This window comes from Bubalus bubalis, chromosome 8 (assembly GCF_019923935.1).
Source record: "Bubalus bubalis isolate 160015118507 breed Murrah chromosome 8, NDDB_SH_1, whole genome shotgun sequence".
NCBI classification, from domain to species: domain Eukaryota; kingdom Metazoa; phylum Chordata; class Mammalia; order Artiodactyla; family Bovidae; genus Bubalus; species Bubalus bubalis.
The window spans coordinates 80,750,589-80,768,862 of record NC_059164.1 but is presented as its reverse complement, the minus strand read 5'-3'; the positions used below and the strand labels follow the sequence as shown (position 1 = coordinate 80,768,862).

Sequence of the window (18,274 nt, the reverse complement as noted above, 5' to 3'; positions counted from 1 at the left end):
TAAGAAAGCTGTGGTACATATACACAATGGAGTATTACTCAGCCATTAAAAAGAATACATTTGAATCAGTTCTAATGAGATGGATGAAACTAGAACCTATTATACAGAGTGAAGTAAGCCAGAAAGAAAAACACCAATACAGTATACTAACGCATATATATGGAATTTAGAAAGATGGTAACAATAACCCTGTGTACGAGACAGCAAAAGAGACACTGATGTATAGATCAGTCTTATGGACTCTGTGGGAGAGAGAGAGGGTGGGGAGATTTGGGAGAATGGCATTGAAACATGTAAAATATCATGTATGAAACGAGTCGCCAGTCCAGGTTCAATACACGATACTGGATGCTTGGGGCTGGTGCACTGGGACGACCCAGAGGGAGGGTATGGGGAGGGAGGAGGGAGGAGGGTTCAGGATGGGGAACACAGGTATACCTGTGGCGGATTCATTTCGATATTTGGCAAAACTAATACAATATTGTAAAGTTTAAAAATAAAATAAAATTTAAAAAAAAAAAAAAAGAGCACTGGAGTGGGGTGCCATTGCCTTCTCCAGTCTTTTGGTGCAGCCACTATCAAAAATAGTATGGACAGTCCTCAAAAAGTCTAGAAGAGAGCTACCATATAATCTAGGTGTTCCACTTCTGGGTATTTATCCAAAGAATGTGAAAACACGAATTCAAAAACATGTATGCACTGCTAGGTTCATCACAGCCTTATTTATGATCATCAAGATTTAGAAACAGCTTCAGTGCCCATCAGCAGATGAATGGGTAAAGAAGATATGGTGTACACAGACACACACACATGCAGTCACACACACACACACCACAGGATACTACTCACCCATGAAAAAGATGAAATCTTGCCATCTGTAACAACATTAAAGTCAGAGAAAGATAAACACCTTTTCATTTTACTCTTGTAGAATATAAAAAGAAAAAAAAAGTGAAGAAACCAAACTAAAGCAAATTCAGAAAACAGAGTACTAGTTATCAGAAGGGAAGGGGCAGGGGTGAGGGCAAAATAGATAAAGGGGATAAGCTGTATGGTGACAGATGAAAAGTAAATTCTTGGTGAGCACATTGTAGGATATAGAAGTAGAAACATATGTTGTACAGATGAAATTTATATAATGTTGTAAGCCAATATTACCTCAATAAAAACCATGTTTAAAGAGAGAATATAAAATGAGTAATCTTTTCCCCCAACTTTGTGCTTTGAAAGATTTTTTTTTTTAATTGAAGTGTAGTTGATTTACAATGTTGTGTTAATTTCTGCTGTACAGTAAAATAATTCATATATATATATACACACAGACACATTCTTTTTTTATATTCTTTCCATTATGGTTTATCCCAGGACAATGACTATAGCTCCCTGGGCTATACGGTAGGTCTTTGCTGCCTTGAAAAGTTTACAAAAAAGTTAATAAGAGTACAATGTTGAAAGCCAGTAGTTACTAATCACTTTATTTTCACCAGTTATTGTTTTGCTACATTTGCTTTACCTTTTTAAGTGTAGATGGTTTTATTTTTCTGAGTTGTTTGAAAGAAGGTTGGAGACATGAAATTTCACCTCTGTGTACTTGAGTTTACATCTTCTGAAGATGACGACATTCTCCTGTATTACCATACTACTGTTGTAATATTTAAGAAAATTAGCAATAATTTCATTACATCATCTAATATCTAGTCCAAGTTCAGATTTCATTAATTGTCTCCTATCATCTTAAATGGCTGTTTTTCTCCTTCTGAACCAGGACCCAGTCAAGGTTCATAATTTCTGCTTGCTTATTTTGACTTCTCTAGCCTCTTTTCACTTTTTCTAAGTAACTTTTGAGACATAGTTTACATACCATAAATTCACCCATTTTAGATTTACAGTGATTTTTAGTAACTTTACTGAGTTGTATAAATCATCACCATATCCAGTTTTAAAACATTTTCATCTCTTTAGTGTAAAATCTCTTATACCCCTTTGTAGTTAATTCCCATTCTATGAATATACTACATTTTGCTTATCCTTTTACTGGTTGATGGACATTTGGATTGTTTACCCTTTTTGGTTATTGTGAATAATCCTGCTATGAACATTCATGTAGAAGTCTTTAATGGACATACGTTTTCATTTCTCATTGGTAATGTAGAGTGAAATCTCTAGGTTGTGTGGTAGCCTGATGTTTAATACATCATTTTGCATTCCCACCAGCAATATTTGAGAATTCTTGTTTCTCTGCATCTTCATGAACAATTGTTAATCATGTTTTAAAAAATGTATTGCCATTCTGTTGGGTATAAATAAGTATCTTGTTGAGAATTTGATTTGCATTTCTTTAGTGAATGATAGTGTATCTTTGCATGTGCTTATTATTAGTCTTCCACCTGTTTTCTTTAGTGAAGTGTCTACTGAAATCTTTTGCCCAGTTTTTAAAAATTGGATTATTTTTCTCCTTGTGTCTTAAGAGTTCTTTGTGAGTCCTGGATACAGGTCCTTAAGATCTGTGATTTTCAAAGATTTTCTCCTAGAGTGTAATGAAGTTAACCACAAGCCTTGCTTAATTTTTCTAATTTGTCATGGGGCTTTTTGGAGAGTTGGAATAAAAGCTAAATCTTCTGTTTATAATCCTTCCACATGTCTAGTACTGAAGTACTAGATTAATTAAAGACTAATCAAAGACAGCGTAGACCCCTTTATCTTCATTCTGCCATTAAGCAGTGAGAAACTCTTCTAAGCTGTAAGAAGCAATTAGAGACCCTATAAACCGTTAGCATTCTTTCAGTTGTCAGAGTCAGAAATCCGGTTTAGGCTACCTTAAGCACAACAGAAGTGTGCAGGCTTTGTCTCCTTCCCCCGCTCTGCTTCTTTCTTTTTTTGTACTGGCAGACTGTGTGGTGGCCACATTCATCTCCAGATTCATCAAAGAGCCTGTCTCTCTCACTCGTTTAAGGAGTAGAGTACTCTGGCCGGCCTGTGTCTCTTGTCCTGCTTTGTAGTCCTGCCCGTATATATAGTCCCATTGTAATTGTAATAGGAGAGAATGGTTCCCACAAGAAGAGGGCGTGCTGGCAGACAAACCGTGTTTAATGCCTCTTTAGGGGCAAAGGGTCATTTTTTGCTCACTTTTATGAAATGAAACCAAAAGTAATGAATAGGATATTAATATCTGAAGTTTAAGGGGGAAATCACATTAGTTAGCTGATTAAAGTAGCCTTTACTAGTAGCACCTTTTCTTACCTAACCAAACACAGGTGATATTTGGTTTAAGCTAAAACATTCCAGGTATCTCTCGCATGGAAGTGAGGGGAGGACCTACATTAACAGTGATAACTTGATAATTGTGGCTTATTTTTCTGTACTTCTCTTGCGTGTTTTTTTATGTAGTTTTCTTTAGCTCTCTGAGTGGGGGTTATAGCCAACTCTCTTGGAGTTCCTGCATTCCTACAGATTGCTGAAACGCATTTTTATAATTAGTTGCCTTCCTCTCTTCTTTCATTTACTTGGATTCTCAAGCTCTGTCTGTGTCCATATGTTACATGATTCATCTTCAAAGCGGTTTTTTTTCCCTAAAGTAAGGCTTGTTCCCAGTTCCTTTTCATGACATTGAGTGTATGGTGATGGTGACGATGCTGTTGATGCAGTTGTGATTTCCCTGCTCAAAAAAGAAAATACTTTTCATCACTCGGAGCATTTCTAATCTAAATTCTTGAGTAGTCATACAACTGATATGTAAGTACTATCATGAAGTCAAATAAATAATTTTGGATACTGTGGCTCTTGTGTTGCGTCTATACTTTTCCAGTATTCTTTAGGAGTTATTTTTAGTGTGAAAATAAATGCAGAAACAAGAGCTTCTGATTTTGGACTGTGTATAAAATGTATCATCTCTTACAGAGTTAGAACAGGTCTTCAAAGGGCAGCTAATACATTCTTCCACTGTTTACAAAAATCTCCTCAAAAATTCGGCCACTAGCCATTGCTTAACCACTTGTAGTGGTATTGTGGAAATATGTGTTATTTCTGGATGTCTTAATTTAAAAATCCATCCTTGTTTTGAACTGTAGTCTATTACCTTGTGGCTTCTCTTTATTCCTGTTTTCTCTGGAGAAGCACTTAGCGCACAAATAAGTTTTTGAGCCCCTGTTAAACAGTGCATCTGTTGACAGAATCAAGAATAGTCATTTTCACATGTACTTGTCTTCAAATAATTGAAGATGGCAGCCATGCAACTCCCTTGCCAGCTTCCCAAGCGTCTGCCTGTTCAGACACATCCTTCATGTATTTAGTTAGTTCCCTAACCATCTTGGTCACACGCTTCTAAAAATAATACAGCAACATTCACTTATCTGGGGTCAAACTTTACAACTTGAAATATGAAATGTACTTAGAGAGGGAGAAGGAAATGACTGGAATTTGTAGTTTTCCTTCCATGGCCAGGCCCTCACCCAAACACTTCAGATTCATTATTTCCATTTAATCTTCCAAACACAACCCTATGAGGTAGAAGATGCTCCCCACTGAGAATTAGAAAGTAAGGTTTCAAAACATGTGGGGTCGGGGGTGGAGATACCTTTGAACATCCAAAGTAGAAAGGTAAGCTCCTAACGCTAAAGGCATTATGTGTCCGGTGCTCAAGAGAATAGTAATAAGTCTTTCAGAACCTACTTACTCTTATTTTATATCTAATGCAATAGGCCTGGTAATTTGCTTCCAGACAGTGTTGGGGGATGGAGGGGTGCTCTGAAGGCACGTAGGCAGTTAGTGATCAGTGAGGGACAACTGTGTAAGGATGAGGCAGAAAGACTATAGCGTAACATTAGAATTTAGATTTCCATCTTCTAGAGCTATTGAATCTAGGGAAAACTGCCCTAAATTCATAGTCACCTCTGAGAACAGGGTAATAGTTGATCATTATGATTCTGGGTTATCAAGAAAAAAATTTTTAACTGTTCAGTTAAGTGGAAGAATTTGTTTGACATGAAATTCTGAACTCAATTTTTGTCAAATACAACTCAGAAATTAAAATATCATCCTATCTAAATACTGCTTCTGATGCCTAAGTTGCTTATTTTTATTACTGGCTTGTTGAGAAATTCTCATGGTTATTACTATTTTTTTTGATGTGCGTATACATATGTGTGTCCGACTCTTTGCAACCCTGTGGACTGTAGCCCACCAGGCTCCTCTCTCCATGGGATTTTCCAGGCAAGAATACTGCAGTGGGTTGCCATTTTTCCTACTCCAGGGGATCTTGCCAGCCCAGGGACTAAACCCATGTCTCTCGCATCGCCTGCATTGGCAGACAGGTTCTTTACCACTGCACCAGGTGTGTGTATATTGAGTGTTAAGTATACTTGATAAACAGGAGATATCGCTCTTTGGTGATTTGGGGAGCTGAACTTTACCGTTTATAGCTTTGATTGAATTCCCAGGGTTTTCCCATTGTGGATGTGTTTAGGTTTATCACAAGTTGACTGGTCCACGTCTTGTGCTGTCAGTTACTAAGTATTTAGAGAATGCTGTTACTAGACTAAGTGAAACATAATTTAAAGTTTTAAATAAAAATATATGTGAATACTTTTAAGATTATCTAGTTAACAGTTGCTTGCTTTTTTCTTAAATTAGGAAGTAAAGGAAGAAGATTGTATTACTCCAGAAATACTTTAGTTTCAGCCTTCATCTCATTTTCCTCCAAATCCCAGCTGTCCATTTGGTTGTCCTTTCAATGTAAGTAGTGAAATAACTACTCTTTGTTATTCTTATGAGTTTAAACTGTGTCTAATTTTATTGCATCTTTAAAGCTTTGATACAAATATTGACAATGTGTTCTTCAATCAAAAAAGACTAGTTAAAATGTACAGTCCAGAATATTTATAGGGTCCTTTTTTGGTTGTTTAAAACTCAGGAGTAATCCTTATCAGAGCATTACTGCCGTAGAGAACTGTAAGATAGTAAGCTTATCTGTGTTCTTAGTGAAATTTAGTAACTTCTTAAGACCAGTGTTGTTGTGCAGTGTAGAATGTATGTCATTATCTGACAGATTTGTGCAAAATGTAGGAAACTGTTTCTGCTTATGGATTGCCTTTTGCTGTTTCTTTATTGATAAATCAAGAAGTATGATATGACCAGGTTTCCTTAAATCTTAAAAAGATGAAGTGCTTTTTTGATTATAATTGTAACATCATTTGGGTCAGAATTTGTTTTCAACTTAATGTCAGTATAAAGGATTATCAATTACAATAAAGCTCTTGGGCCAAGGATAAATAGAAGCAAATTTCCTTTTTGTAGGTTATTTTTGTTGGGCCAAGGATAAATAGAAGCAAATTTCCTTTTTGTAGGTTATTTTTGTTATATTAGTCAATAAACCTCTGTTTGAAATCTGTGTCACAGTGTCACAATTGAGCAGATGGGTTCAAAAAGAAACATTCCCTTTTAAGGCAGTCATATGAAAGTAATTTTGAGATGAAATTTGTTTCTAATGTGTGTTTTCTTCATTCCAAAACTGGGACATGATGGCAAAAACGGTCTCATAAATGAAGTGAAAAAGAGAAGAAAGACAGTAATTGAGAGGTTTTTTTCTTTAGAAATTATAGTTTTGTTTTTTTTTTTTAATATTTAAGCTCATAGACATCCATTTATTCTCACTACAGTGTAAAGTTTTGAATAGAAGTATAGAACATTTTGGGGGAGACAGGTATATTGAATATTGAATATAAGTTTTGTTTAGTAAAATATTTATTGAGTGAAAAGCACTGTTGTGTGCCAGGCACTGTGCTAGACACACATGAGGGAAGGCACTTAACCTGCACTGAAGCGGCAGGGAGCACCCCCAGAAGTGACCACAGGAGGATGAACAGGGCTTTGATAAAGGAGATGAATCACATTGAGTTGGACATTGAGTGTTCAGAACTAGGGAATAAAATTCATGCTGTGCACTTTAGAGGGAATGTGGTGTATTCCTGAGGGGTATTCCAGAAAGGGCCCAGGGGAGAGAGGACTGGGAGAGTTGCAGGCAGATCTTAAAGCCCCTCATTTCAGGCCTCTGGGGAGCCATTGGAAAAATTTAGGAAGCATCATGATCAAGTTTGCCTTTTGAGTGTTCTCTGCAGCAGCGCTTCTGAAATGATCTCTGATAAAGGTCTATTTTTTAAGTTTTCTGTATACAGCAGACTGATACTTTTGTAAAATATAGTAAAAAATAAAATACTAGAAAAATGAAAATTTAAGAAGACAGAAAACAAGCCCATTTTAAAAATTAAGTTGAACAAACATAAAATTACTGTCAAGTTCCTCTTTGAGTTTCTAAATGTATACTCTAAAATTGGTTCTTTCCTATTCTTGAACTAGTTATGCTTTGAGTACCTCTCCTACAGAGGAGTAATCTCTTTTTGATCATGTACCTCCATCGGTACAGAGTTCTGGAAACTCTCATGTGTATATTTACTTTCAAATCATGTACATGTGCTACTGTGCAGTTATATGATGTGTGCCATAAACTGTAAATACAAATTAAAAAATAACAGATTTTATTAACTTTTAAATGAAAATGTTTTATTCTTTGTAGTTAAAAAAAATACTTTGCACTAAAATATTGTTTAGTGAGAGCAGTATAATTGAATACTTCATTACAGCTTTTAAAAGACTTGGTTCATTCATAAAAGTAATCAGTGTATTAAATGATCATATTGTATACTTTGTATATAATTCTACTGTCAATTATATTTCAATAAAGCTGGAAAAATTATGTAAGAAATAAATTGTCTCAGCTCTCTTCCAGATGATGCCAGACCATAATATATACAAGAACCCCTACACACATGGGGTCTTCTTTCTAGTGGAGGTTATTAACACTTCGTGATTCAAAGGCCTGGTTTTAGGGTTGAGTTTGTTTTGTATTTGTTGTAATGGCTGTCATAGTTGAAATCAATGCTTTATAAAGTATATAGATTAGAATGGGAGAACTGTGTTATTGGATGGGTTTCCTTGGTAATGGGCCTCAGTTTTCAGTTTCATCCAGCAGTTAATGACAGATTTTTAATGAAGTTTGTCTTGCTCATTTTCTTTTCCCCTGATGTCAGTCAGTTCTTACAAACTCATCAGAATGTCTTCCCTTTGTGTGTGTGTGTGTGTGTGTGTGTTTAATCAGTGTATTCAAAATCCAGTGAAACTGTAGATTTAAACAGGTTAGGAATTTTCAAATTGGTATTCAGGTGAGATGTAAAGTGGGCATATTACATTTATAAGGGTACAAGCTTATCAATTCTTCCTGTATCCATTCACTAATACCACACTGTCTTTATAGCTTTCTAATAAGTCTTCTTAGTCAATATAATAAGAGTCAGCAATATTTTCATAAGGGGCCAAGTGTTAAATGTTGTAGGCTTTGCAGGCCAAATGGTCCGTTATAGTACACACCTTAGCCACTGTAAATAGAAGGCAGCCCTAGATAATACATAAATAATTTGGAACTACTGTGTCCCAGTACATGTTTATATACAAAGAAGCATTTTGCTGTGAACCTGAACTGTTCTAAAAAAATGAAACCTATTAAAAAGAAATGAAGGCAGAAAAAAAACAGCCTCACTTTTTTGTTCTTCCTGCCAGAGATGCATAACCTGAATCTGATCATCATATAATTCACTTAAGGGACATTCTGTGAAAAAATTGGTCAGTAATCTTTAAAATTCCCAACTTCATGGAAGTCAGAGAAAATATTAGGAATTCTTCTAAACTGAAGGTGACCAAAGAGATATGACTGTTAAATGCAGTGCATGATTCTAATCCAGTGCAGAATCTTGGATAAGGTCTGAGGAGTCTCTGGTAGAAATGTGTTCATGCTGATTTCCCAGTGATGGTGGCTGCATTATGATTTGTAGATGCTTGTCCTCATTTGTTGGAAATAAATGCAGAGGTGTTCAAGTGATACAGAGTGAGCAACTTACTATCAAATAGCACAGGGAAAAAGTCGTTTTCGGTTATACTTGCAATTTTCTATAAATTTGAGATTATTTTGACATCTTAAATGTATATATCATTAAAAGTAAAATAGATTTATTGGCAGGACAGTCTAGTTTGACAACCTTCTACATACTTTGATGCTGTTTTGGATATTCTTGATGTTTCTGTTTCCATACAAATTTTAAAATCAGTTTGTTGGTTTCCACCAAAAAGAAAAATTCTGGCAGGATTTTTATTGAGATCGAGTTGAGTCTGTAGATAAATTTGGGGAGGATTGATACTTTTGCAATAATTTGAGTTCCAGTCCATAAACATGACTTAGAGCAGTATTTAGATGGTCTTTACATTTTCTTAGCAGTGTTTTATAGTTTTCTGTATAGTTTTTTGTTGTTGCTATCCTCTAAATTACAAAAAACTTTATACAGAAAACTATAAAACACTGCTAAGAAAATGTAAAGACCATCTAAATATGCCCACCAGAGATTTTTGCCTCTTGGTATTCATACATACCCTTTTGTAAGTGATTCTCTTTAACATTGAATAAGGGAGTAAGATTGACTGAATGATATTGTATGACTTCCAAGACTAGATCATAAAAGACATTTCACCATGGCAGATTCATGTCAATATATGGCAAAACCAATACAATATTGTAAAGTAAAAAAATGAATAAATAAAACTAAAAAAAAAGAAAAAGGAAAAAAAAGACATTTCAGCTTCAGCCTTGCTGTCTTGGATCACTTACCTGAAGGAAGCCAGCTATTATGTTATGAGGACATTCAAGCAGCCCAGTGAAGAGGCCCAGATGGTGAGGAACTCTGAGGTCTCTCGCCAACAGCCATGTGAGTGAGCCGTCTTGGAAGCAGCATGTCCAGCTCTGTTTAAGCCTTCGGATGACTGCAGTCTGCCAGCATCCTGACTGCAACCTCATGAGACTCCCTGAACTACAAACACCACCTACCTAAGCTGCTCAAACTCTAAGATAATAGGTGTTTGTTATTTTAAGCCACTAAGTTTTAGATTAATTTATTATGGAGCAATAACTAGTAATGTACTTGTTTTTTAATTTTTAAATTCTGTGTAATTATTTTTTTGTTTCTACCTTTTTTGTAGTAAAATACAGTAACATAACATTTAGCATCTTAACTATTTTTAAGTGTACAGTTTCATGGTATTAATACAGTCACATTGTTCTACAGCCATCACCACCATTTATCCCCATAACTCTTTTCATTGTAAAACTGAAACTCTGTATTCATTAAACAATAACTCTCCAGTCTTCCCTCCCTATAGCCCATGGTAGCCACTATTCTACCTTTTGTCTATGATTTTGACTATGCTAAATGTCATCATACACTATTTGTCTTTTTTGTGATTAGCTCATTTCACTTAGCCCAGTGTCCCAAGATTCATCCATGTTGTAGCAGACTGCAGAATTTCTTTGCTTTTCATGTTGAGTATTATTCCATTGTATGTTTATACCACATTTTGCTTATCTCTTCATCCATTGAACTTGAGTTTCTTCCATACTTTAGCTGTTATGACAAATGCTGTGCGAATGAGTGTACAGATATCTTTTTGAGACCCTACCTTGTTTTTCTTTCTTTCTTCTCTTTTCTTATGGAGGTTTCAATTCTTTTGGGTATATATACTTAAGAAGTAGAATTGCTGTATCATATGGTAATTCTGTTTTTAACTTTTTGAGGAACCACCATACGGTTTTCCACAGTAGCTGTACCATTTTGTGTTCCCAATAAGAGTGCAGAAGGGTTCCAGCCTTTCCACATCCTCACCAGCACTTGTTATTTTCTGTTTTGTGTTTGTTTTGTTTTGTTTGTAGTAGCAGCATCCTAATAGCCATGAAGTTAGTTATTCTTGAGCCCAAGTGGGTGATGATGTCATTCACTGAAATGAGGAACAGAGGAGAAAGAACAGGCTATTTTAATCATTTTCAGCTTGAGTTCTCTGAATATCCATGTCATTATAAGCAGTAGCAGTTGGAAGCATCAGACGGACTCTCTTCAGTTCTCCATTAATTAATATTGAAGATGCATAATCCCTTGTACAGTCTTGTCTTGTTTTTTATTCATCTGTTTGATGCGTACCTTATAGAATCATTTTGATAAATATCATAAAATGTTAGAATATTGTAAGCATTCATCCACAAATTTTAGCATCTTTTCCTTTAAAAATAAGCAGGAACTTATTTAAGGTTCTATTATTTAAACTAATATAAGCTATTAGTTTATATTCAGAAATATAACTGAGTATATTCCTATTAGCTTATAAGCAGGTTGTTTTTGGTACTAAATCTGCATAGCCTCTGCTCTTATGGGACTTACCCATGAATTTTGGAAATATCTTCATAATAACCTATAACTCAGCTATAAAAATGATTTTTGTAAATATACTAGAGGTAGAATCCAACTAATTGTGTGTCTAATCAGAATTCCATCAGTGTGTGCAACTATCTCAGATATACTGTGTCCTTGAACTTAATCTTATGGTATATAGTACATTGGAAATAGTGTAGATTTGGGGTTTCATAGGCCTATATTTGAATTCTTGCACAGCCATTTATTAGCTGTGTGACCTCGCACATCTTACATAACTTTAGGGACTCATTTACAATTTGAAATTTGTAAAAATGAAAATTTCTACCAACTTGCCATTGTTATTGTTGGAAACCAGAAGACAGTTTTTTCCATATCTAACCTAACACCTTGGACATTTTAAGCCCTTAAGTAAGTATTAAGTATATTCTCATTGTTGTACAACCATCACCACCATACATCCCCACTGCTCTTTTCATCTTGTAAAAGTGAAACTTGTTTCACTTCTGTGTCACCAGGTTATATCAGCTGGTATGATACTTCTTCTACATAGCATGTCATTTTTTCCAGGAAGTCAGAATTGTACTTCCCTATCAATACACCTTTATAGAAGCTGTGGTCTGCTCCCTGTGGGTTTGGAAGCATCTGTCATCACACAACCCTGAAGTTATATGTCAACTTTTGGAAGTTTGTAGATTTTAAAGGAGTCTAAGGCTCCTGGGTTAGTCTTCATTTTACAGATCTGAAAACCATGGTCGTCAGAAGTTAGGTAAGTGTCAGAAAAACTAGTCTTTGCAGGCTAGTGTGTGGCAAAATCTCAGTGTGTTGACTCATATTCCATCCTTTTTGCTATAAGTTATCAGGGGCTCTGGTTATGTTTTACAAACACTGTGAGAATGTAAATTGAGGACAAAGTTAATATACACAGTTTATTTTGCTAATAAGTTTTCCATCAACTTTGTAAGTGATCTGGGTTTTGGTTTGGGGGATTTTTTTTGGTAGGGAGGGAGTCTCTTCACAGTTAACTCATTCAACAAATATTTCTTAAGGACTTAGTATGTGTCAGGTACTGCTGAGGTAATGGAGATGCAACAATAAACAAAAACTCCCTGCGCTCATGGATCTTACATTCTACAGACCAGAATCCTGAAGGATATGAGGAAGTGGGCCGTATGTTTATCTTCTAGTAGAAGGAATGGCAAGAAAAGTTAGAACCATAGTAAGAATTTTATTCTGAGTATCATGGGAGGTCTTCTGAGGAGTGGATATATTCTCAGGATGGAATTAAATTTGCCAGCAGATCAGGTATGGCCTATGAAAGAGGAGTCAAAAATGATTCCAGTAGTTTTGGTCTGAGAAACTCAAAGAATGAATTGCCATTTACTGATAAAGAGAAAACTAAGAGAGGCAGTTTGGGGTAAGTAAATTAGATAGGAGAATCCCAGGGACGGGGGAGCCTCGTGGGCTGACGTCTATGGGGTCACACAGAGTCAGACACGACTGAAGTGACTTAGCAGCAGCAGCAGCAGAGTCTGGACAGTTTGGAGTTCGGGCAGTTGAGTTTGGACTACCTGTTAAGACAACCAGTTGAAGATGTTGAATTGGTAGTTGAATATGAGCCAGGTGTTCAGGGGAGAAATGAAATCTGAAGATATAAATTTGTGTGTCTTTCCATGTAAAAAAGTACTCTGAGTGAGAGCATGAAAGGAAAGACTATAGCTAGCCAAAAGGGATCCAAAATGAACCCTAAGATAACACCAGAATTTAAAATGATGGTAATGGAAGAGCAATAGCCGAAGAGATTCAAGGGGGAAAAAAAAACAATGTGATTAAGGTATCTTGTAAGGCAAAGAAAAAAAGTATTTTAAGAAAGAGAGTGATTATCTCGGTCCCTGCTGCTAAGCAACGTGTGTTGAAGACTGAGAATTTCTGGCTGGGTTTGGGCTTCCCTGGTGTCTCAGACAGTGAAGAATCTGCCTGCAATGTGGGATACCTGGGTTCAGTCCCTGGGTTGGGAAGAACCCCTGGAGAAGGGAATGGTATCCACTCTAATGTTCTTGCCTGAACAATTCGTGGACAGGAGAAGCCTGGTGGGCTATAGTCCATGTGGTCACAGAGTCAAGACATGACTGAGTAACACTTTGACCTTTTCACTTGGTGATTTGAAGATCATTGATGATCTTAACAAAAGCTTGGGTAAAAGCAGGCTTAGGGAGAGGAAAGTAGCAGAATTTGATACAGTGAGTTTAAGAAATGGAAGTAGGGTTGAGAATTTTTTAAGATAGGAGAATAACATGTTTGCATCCAGTACAGAGGGGCAAATTGGGAGGGTGGGGGATTTCTGGAACAGTGTCTGTTGAATCAACAGAGGAAATGGGATGTGCTGCATGAGCAGAAGCATTCGTCTCATAGGATCTTGATCAGTTTCATTTATAGCAAGGGTTGGCAAGCCACAATTCTGCAGCCAAATTCCATCTACTGCCTGCTTTTAAGTTTTATTGGAACAAGGCCATGCCCAATTATTTAGATATTGTCCATGGTTACTTTCCAACTACAGCAGCAGGCTTGAGTTGTTGCTCCAGAGAAGCCTAAAATATTTGCTATCTGGCTCTTTACAGGAGTCTGGTGACCCTAGATTTATAGTAACTAAAGGAGAAGATGGGATGAAATAGGAGTGGGGGAAGGAAGGCAGTAGAAGTCAAATCGAAGGAGCTGAACCTTTTGCAAAGGTATTCAAATATCTTTTCTGATTTGGGTCAGACCAAGAGAAAAATCAGAACCATGAATTTGAGCAAAATGAGCTATAGCCTAGGTGCTTTTTTCCTGAGATGAGTTCTTAGGACTTTATAGTCTCCAAAGCTGTAAGCTAACTGTATATAGTCAGCTCTTCCTGCATTACAAATGACTGCAATCTTATCAGCTTAAAACAACAAACTCTTAACTATCTCACAGTTTCTGTGGGGGAAGAATCGGAAGTAGCTTTAGCTGTATAGTTCTGACTCAGGCTCGTAGGAGGCTGTAATCAAAGTGGCAGCCAGGACTGCGAGCACCTAGGCTTGTCTAAGTCCAGAGGGTCGGCTTCCTATCCTGCTCACAGGGTTGGTGGCAGGAGACCTCCGTTCCTTGCCACTTGGGCTTCTCACATATGACTGCTCACAGCATAGTTTCCCATGCAGAGAATTACAAGAGAGTCCAGGATGGAGGCTTCCAGTCTTTTATTACCAGTTCTAGAAAGTGACGTGCCTTCATTTCTGCTGTACTACATTGATCACACAGATCAAGGCTGGTATGGTATAGGAAGAGACTACATGAGGGTGTGAATGCCGGGAAGCGGGAGTTGTTGGGACTCCTCCTGGAGGCTGCCTACCGCAGATGGGCTTGACTGTCTACAGAGTTCAGTGTGTTGTGTACTTGCAGCTTTGCTGTGTGTGTCCCTCTCCTCACAGTTGCCCAAAGCAGCCTGTGATGGTTTGAGTCTCTTAAAGCCCAATCACAGACACTGTTTTAAATATTTTTTCTGTTTTTTTAATAAGCTTTTTTATTCCTGGTTGTAAAAGCAGTATTCATGGTATTAAAAAAAAAAAAACTAGCAGAGAAATAAATGAAAAGCTCTGGAAATTAAACAATTTTCATGTTCCCCTGTTTAGATTATTCTTGCATGCTTGTTCAGTCACTCAGTCATGTCTGACTCTTTGCAATCCCTTGGACTGTAATCCGCCAGGCTCCTCTGTCCATGGAATTTTCCTGGCAAGAAAACTGGAGCGAGTTGCCATTTCCTCCTGCAAGGGATGTTCCCAACTCAGGGATCGAACCCTCATCTTGATTGCATTGCAGGCGGATTCTTAGCTGCTGATCCACTGGGGAAGCCCTCAGATTACTCATACCAGATTTTCATTTTGCTATCTAATGTTTTTCCTGTCTGTACTAGTACATACCTGTTTTAAAAGTTTATACATAGATCCTATTTGTAAGCTACTTTCACATATTTTGTGAACATTTTTCAGTGTCACTTTTTAATAATTGTTTTATAATTCTATTTTACAGCTATTCTTCATTTTTTGTTACACATAATGTTACAGTAAATATCCTCATTATCAATTCTCTATGCCAGCCATATTTCTTTAAAGCAGTTATTGCTGATAATCCACTAAAAATTCAGCAAAAGCAGTAACTAGGTATAAGCTTTATAGCATTTAGATTAATTTTTAACTAGAACCATGGTGGGTCTTCTGTGTTGAGGTTCCATGAACTTTATTGAGTTCTCAAAGGGGAATAGGATATTCACATGTCAAGTTAACTTGTGAAAATAATTCAGTTACTGTAAACATAGCTTACATAAGTAAAACTATTGGATTGGATTTAGGAACAGAACATGGGTCTAATCCATCTAACCTTGTAATATGTATATAAGGTAAGAAGCGCAAAAGTTTTGTAGAGATTTGCAATTTGCTATAGTGATTTTAGTAAATGACTGTCATCAGAAGACTGAATTTCTTTGTAATTAAATGTTATATAACATTGACATGGTTGTATTTATTAAGAAAACTGCATGACAGATCAGCTCATCTCAGCAGAATTATCTGACAGTTCCATTTTCTTTTTTTCAGGGTTTCTTTTTCAACATTAGTCTCATAAAAGCTAACTTAGCCTCTGAGACCAGTGTTCAGTTTGTCCATACTGCATAATGCATTGTAATTCCAGGTAATACAACAAGGCGTTATCAGATATGGGAGCAGTCTGCCTTTCTCTGTGGCTGGTTTCTCCATCACCTCAGTCAGTTCTTAACTAGCGCCAGCCTTCCAAGGGGAATGAATGTCTCAGAATTTTACCAGTACTGATTACCTATTCTCCAAGGTCATTTTCAAGAGTTTAATTTTTTTTTCAACTGTGTATGTATATACTAGTTATTTGCTAGATACTGTGCTAAATTTGAGATTACACAATTGGAGGTGGGGAGCTCTTTGCTATCAAAAAACTCCCAATAATTAATGTGGTGGGAAGCACTGGAAGAAGTTTTGTCCAAAATGCTCTGGACTACTGAGCAGTGAGGAGTTACCCACCTAGGCCTGGAGAGAAGGCCAGGAATGCTTCACTAAGAGGTTCTGTGTAGATAGAACCTCTAAGGGATTCCCTGGTGGCTCAGATGGTAAAGAATCTTTACTTACACATTTATTTACATCACCCTATTAGGCAAAAAATGTTCTAACTGAAAACATTTTTATCAGGTTTTATGGATCAAGAACTTCTTTTATCATTGATTTAATATGATATCAAATATGCATTAAGTTGGTCATCTTATAAATAGCTAAAATGTATATTTATAGAGTAAGAAAGAATTTAAATTTAATCAGCTCAGTCTCCTCTATTTCCCTTTCTTTCTCTGCTTGAATTCTTTGATGGTAGCTTACATACAATTCAGTTCATTTTTGAGTTCCTGCCAGTAAGCCAAAGTCTGCCTTTCTCTTTACCCAGTAATTTTAGTTTTAAATTCTAAAAATTTTCTCCTGGTCTGTGGCTTACCTTCCCTTTTTTGTTGTTGTTGTTGGACAGGAAAAATTTTTTTTATTAGCTTAATCCATTTAATATATTTCAGAAGGTGCAGTACTGTCCTTCACTTATCAATGAAAGAAGTTAGAAATTTTAAAAAGATTGTCCAGTGGCAAACAAATTTCCTTGAAAGTCACATATATAGCGCATCCTAGAAAAGAGGCAAGTCAAGTTTCACCTACTTTCATGAAATTCATCAAATACTGGACACACTCGGGGGTGGGGGAAAGAGGCAGCTTCACAAAGGACAGAGTTACATACCGTGTCTCCTGCACTCCTTCCCAGGAGCACCAGGTGGGGAACGCATTTTCTAAACTAGATCCAGGAATTGGAATACAGTATCAATCTGCCTTCCTGTTAAAGATTGTTCAGTATTTTGTTTTATTTTTTAATAAAAGGACTGATAACAGAAATCCTCCCTCCTCTCAAAAGTAAAAGAAAAGGAGAAAAAACACCACTATTCTCAAGAGCGGAATCAGCTTCAGGAATCCAAATTAGTCTGTTACAGTCATTACAAGCATGCCTTGCTTCTAAACACAAGAAAAATAATTTAAATAACAGAGCAAAAGCTAGTAGTGATACAGATGACCCAGTCAGAGAAAAAACCAGAACCTCATACTTGATATAGTTAGTACTAGTTCTTCTGTGGGTTTTACTTTTGGTATTATATGTAAGAAATTTGCCTAACTCAAGACCACGTACCTATTTAACCCTATGCTTTCTTCTTGAAGTGTTGTAGTTAGTTTTAGGTTTTATATATGGGAATGGGTACATTTTGACTTGATTTCTGTGTGTGGTGGAAGATATGGATCTAAGTCCTTGTTTTGGTATATGGATATCTAATTTGTTCTGTGGTTATCATTGTTGATGCTTTTTATTTTTTTTTAAACCACACTTCCTTTTTCACCTTTGTCAGGGGGTGTCAAAAACTAAATTCATATGTAAATCAACAGGTGAGTGGATAAATAAATTGTGGTGTACCCATACTGGTGGCATACTGTGCATAAATGAGTTATTGATACAGCAACAACAGGGATGCGTCTCAAAATTACGCTGAGCGAAAGAAGCCAGATTAAGTACATATTACATAATTCTAGAAATTCTAGAAAATGCTAACTTATTTATAGTTACAGAAAGCAGATTGATGTATTGGTGGGGGAGTGGGAAGGAGGGAATTATAATAAGGCAAATTTTTGAATATGTACAGTTTATTATGTTATACCTCAAAGCTGTTAAAAATAAACTTCTTAAAATGATACAGGCTAACACAGTAGTTGGATAAAGTTTTGATAGCCACAATTTTTCTACCCCCATTCCTCAATCGTTTCTTCATACTGGAACTCCAGATTATTACTGCTGTTTAAAAAACAGATGTGTGAGTCTGAACATAACATCCAGAAAATGTTGTGATGATTGTAAACTCACTTCAACCA

The 18,274-nt window shown here is 36.4% G+C and overlaps 1 protein-coding gene across 2 annotated transcripts in view; it reads left to right on the top strand.

The window, feature by feature from the left end:
• Window positions 1-18,274, top strand: part of RALA (RAS like proto-oncogene A) — a 61,806-nt gene that overhangs the window by 9,973 nt on the left and 33,559 nt on the right. The window contains exon 2 of one of the 2 annotated variants that reach the window (XM_044946815.2): window positions 5,629-5,730. The exons of the other annotated variant lie outside the window; for it this stretch is intronic. The gene's annotated coding sequence lies outside the window, so the exon portion shown is untranslated. The remainder of the gene's footprint in view (window positions 1-5,628; window positions 5,731-18,274) is intronic. 2 annotated transcript variants of the gene reach the window in all.